This window comes from Salvia splendens, chromosome 3, assembly GCF_004379255.2.
Source record: "Salvia splendens isolate huo1 chromosome 3, SspV2, whole genome shotgun sequence".
Classification (NCBI taxonomy): Eukaryota; Viridiplantae; Streptophyta; class Magnoliopsida; order Lamiales; family Lamiaceae; genus Salvia; species Salvia splendens.
Genome location: NC_056034.1, coordinates 39,730,072 through 39,735,230, shown reverse-complemented (window position 1 = coordinate 39,735,230; position 5,159 = coordinate 39,730,072).

Below are 5,159 nucleotides of genomic sequence, written 5' to 3'. Positions count from 1 at the left end.
AGATAATTCCATCGTTGAACATTTGAGATTGCAACTTGAATTATCGTCCAATGAGATACTTTGTGAATCAATTACTCAATCATCTAGATATTAGACTTTGAAACTCCTCCAACAAGTTAAGACACTTAAAAATTTAGGTGTAATTTATGAAAATGAAAACTTTATTTATTAATACACTTAAAAATTAGCATAACCACGTCTGCTATATACTTTCGTATAAAAGAAAATGATAAATTTAAAATTGAAGTCAAGGGAATTAAATCACCGACGACGTAAGTGGATGGATACACATCACACACCTGGCTAGACTGTTAAAATGAGCATAGCATAAACCATTTATTTTGATTGGTACAATCTAATTAATGAATGTGTACTAACTGAATCATGAACCATGACCGTTGATTCAAAAGTGGAATATGATGGCCTTGTGATCTACCAACCCATTTCAATGCCCCAATATATGTGGAAGATCTTTCCTTTTCTTTCCTCGATAGTTACAATGCCCCAATATATGTGGTCTACTTCAGGGATCGTGCACGTTATATCAAAATATGTAATAAATAAATATACTCTCTCCGTCCCACATAATTTGGGACACTTTTACCGGGCACGAGTTTTAAGAAATGTAATGAAAAATGAGTTGAAAAAGTTTGTGGAATGTGAGTCCTACTTTTATATATTAGTTTTATAATTAATGTGAGTAAGAATGGGTTAGTGGAATGTGAGGTCCACTATAAAAAATGGTAAAAGTGAAAATGGGTCAAATTATGTGGGACGTCCCGAAATGGAAAACTGAGTCAAATTATGTGGGGCGGAGGGAGTACAAGTTATAAATTGTTTCTACTTTGGTACTCCATTTAGTGTATTCTGTATATAAAGAAGTAATCATGAATATAATATGTAAATGTTACATCGATGCTAAAAATGTTCAAAAAAAATGGAGTTCGAGTGTTCTCGTAACTACACATTTTTAAGTGTTACACAACACGACGACTACTCGAAATCTTGTTAGTGGAATTACGCGACAACAATATCATTTGGAAATTTTCATATACTCCTCTTTATATTCATACTATCTTTTAATGAGCAAAATTTTGTATGTTTATATTTTGTACTACGTAAACGAAACTTGTAAATAGTTAATCAAATAATATCTAGATATTTATTCGGAAGGTAGAAGCAATTTATGTATTTTTTTTAATTTGAATTAACTTGTTTGTTGATTTACAGAATCTTTTTGATTTTATAAATTGTATTTGCAATTTGACAAACAATATTCAACACCTACCACCACATGATATGTAATTTCTTGCTATGTTTTCATTAGGTTGGCAAATTCATCTGAGTTGAGTCATTATCAAGTTAATTTGATAGTGATTCAATTCAATCAGGCTTACCGAATCTGATCTATTAAAGAAAGTTTCAATTTGAAAACGAATCCAACTTGCTACATTCAAACCTGAACATGAGTTGCACACGACACGAACTCTTGAATGACATGATATTAAATGAATTGATCTACGACACAATAACAACATTATAACGACTTAGACTTGTTTTACATGATTAAATATGATATTACACCATTTAAAGAATAAAAGTATACTCCCTCTGTCCCTAAAGAGTATGAACATTTTGTTCGGCACGAGTTTTAATTCATAATTGGAAAAGTAAGAGAGAGATAGAATGATAAACGCATGAACCAAATAAGGTTTGATCTAGAGGTGACAAATCGTGGGGGTTGAATCGTAATCGGGTCAACGTGATAACGACCAACCCAATAAGTTCTAACCCGAACTGTTACGGAAACTATTTACCTGAATACAAATCCAATCTTTTACCTTCAAACACGAACACGACCCGCACCCGAAACCAACCCGTTAACTACACGCTATAATATGGGTTGACACAACACTGTAACAATACAAAAACTATCCAAACCTGATATTACAGGATTAAACCTGATATTACACGACTAAACGTAATTTTTAAATCTAATTTATATGATATATATCTATTTTACAAGTAATTAAAAAAATAAAAATAAAAATATTAATATTAATTTTTAATGGGATATCAGTATCCAACCCGAACCCAAACCGAAAGTATCGAATTCTTAACGGGTTAAACTATTAAAGACACGAACCCAATAAGGATTAACCCTAAGTCCATTAATTTTATATAGATTCGTGTTGAATAATTGTGTTGTGTCAAAAATTGACAATCCTGACTTAATCCAACTTGTTAATTTCGTGTGCGTTCGTGTTCTATTTTTTATATCGTGTAAAAAAGATGATGTCCTGTGCCAATATTTTAATTAATTCAGAGATATTTTAAGATGTGAAATTCTCTTTCACCCTGTATTATATACAGGCTGTCATTTTGGCATGTTCCAAATTCATTGTACACCTATGTTTTGCTATCATTGGTCACAAATTTCTTTCTACGTCGTCGTAATCAAACGGATGATCCCTTCGGAAATAGGAATCTTCATGAGTCTGTTTTAATTTGTTTTCTTCAAAAATCAATTGATGGAAGTACAAAGGTAAACTCCTATTGCAAGTCTTCATCTCATCGAAGGGGTAATATACTAATATATGTTGATTGAATTTCTAATGTATGTTGTTGTATGACCATGCTGGTTGTATTATACGGCTGTACTGATTGAATTGTATGGTTGTGTTGATTATACTGTACGATTGTGCTGATTAAATTATGTGGTTGTCCTGAATCATCATTCACATGCTAATTTTACGGAATTTAGTATGGTGGAATTTAGTGTGGATGTATAATTATATAAATACAAAATACACACCCATATAAGATTCAATAGGGTCATGTTAGGGTGAAATTTTTTAGCTTAATTGAGAATTGAGATGGATTTTCTTCCACTAATCAACAACATTTCCGAAATGTCAATTGCAAGTAGATTATGTCAACTAAGTGGTATTATTGTCAATAGCCTGCACATCAAATGTCAATAGCCTGCACATCAAATGTCAACAACTTATAGTTGATATTATAAGTGTATAGTTGACATGAATTGTATATGTAGTTGACATTATATGTGTGTAGTTGACATGAATTGTATATGTAGTTGACATGGATTGTACACATAGTTGACATTATATGTGTGTAGTTGACATGAATTGTATATGTAATTGAAATTATATGTGTTTAGTTGACATGAATTGTATATGTAGTTGACAAAAAAAATATTTAAAAAGAAATTTTTTTTAATTTTTAAAAAAAAACTAAAATAAAATTAAAATAAAAAGTATTTATTGAATAAATGTACCTTGAAATTACCATTATGCCCTTTCATAATTAATTAATCTAAAATATTTTTTATATGACAAATTCTGGACCACTCATTTAATAAAAATAAGTGGATGATAATGTATCTTAATTCTCAATTAGACTAAAAAATATCAATTGATGACAATCCAGATTCAATATACTAATTCAGCTGGATCAGCATACATTTGTTGGACTAGTATACTTTATACATATTCCACGTGAGCATTCTATTTTTACAAGATTTAAGAGAGAGAATAAAATTTTTTGTTGCATAGATCCGTATATAATTTCCTCAAAATTCTACTTCGAGATGTGAAATGCCTTTTAGTCTGCACCATCCTTATCCTACATCCTAGATGTAACGACTCAAATACGGAGTAAGGGCACCCGCAACGCTGTGCCGTTGCGGTTCCTATGCCGTTCCGGCGGAACGGTTCCGCGGCGGCACGCGTTGCGGGCTTCGTTCCGTCGCCATTTCGTGTCCATGCTGTTCCTATGCCGTGCCGCGTTCCGTTCCGGAGGAACGCGGAACGAAACGTTCCACCACGCGCCGAGGCGACGTGGCGGCCTCCCATTCGACGCGTGAAGCCCACTCGCTGCCCCGTGAGTGGGCTTCGTCCCGGTGATGTGACCGTTTTTTTATATCCGTTTTATATATTTTTTTATTTTTTATTTATTTATTTACTCTATAAATACTCCTATTTCATACTCATTTCAATCACAAACGCAAGTAGTCCGCCTCGAAGTGGAGCGCATCCGTCTATACAAGAACGGTTATCTATTCGTGCAAGGACACGCGACTCTAGTGCCCACACCCAACTCCAACAGGATCTAATTGAGCACATTTGGGAAAATTTTGGCGGATGAAATTATTAAAATTGTGTACTTTTATTTTTTTAGGATTTTAATTGTGTGCTTTTTATTTTTTTAGGATTTTAATTGTGTGCTTTTTATTTTTCTAAAAGTTTAAATTTTTTTTAATGTTGTGTGTTTTTTAATAAAGTGTGTTTGTTTTTTAATAAAGTGTGTTTATTTAAATTGAATTGAGTTGGAAATAAAAAAAAAATGAAATTGAATGAATAGTAATTTAAGGAACGATTAAAGAACGGTTAAGGAACGGAGGGTTGCAGGTTCCGTTCCTTAGTTAAGGAATGGAGTAAAAAAGTACAGAGGGGCCCTCAAATAGTGGTTTAAGGAACGGTATAGGAACGGTATAGAAACAGCGTTGCGGATGGCCTTTGAGCAAATTATAATTCAGTATGCTACCTAACTCTTCATTTTTCAAGTGTGGGTCACAATGTACATCAGACATTACTCATGATGGTGATATCGCCTGTCGGCCAAAACATCTAATGATTCTTGAAAATTAGTCAGCACTTTTTATTAAATGATATTGATGTGAAGGGTGAACATTGAGGGCTTGTGATAAGACCATCCACAATGCCGCTCATCCGACCGCCCAGCCGAGCGCCTGGGCGGTTCGCTGGGCGGTCGCGTGGCGCTGGGCGGTCGGCTCGGCGCTATTGCAGCGCCCGGATCGCCCAGCGCACCGCCTAGTGCGAAATTTAAATTTTTTTTTTCCAAAACACTATATATACGCGCTTTGCTCGTCATTTTCATTCGCACCACTTGTTTTAACGAGTACTCTCTCTATCTTAATTTCTGTACAAGATCAAAAAGGGAAATGAATCTCAACAACGAGCCTAGTTCCGGGAGTAGCGGGTCACAAACTCCGTCGATCCCCGTGGGAAGTGGATGAGGTCAGACGCCCGGGTACTACAACATGTACCCGTGGCAGCAAATGTATTCCGGGATGCCAACGGGGGGGAGTCCGCCGGGGTGGGCACCACCGGGATGGG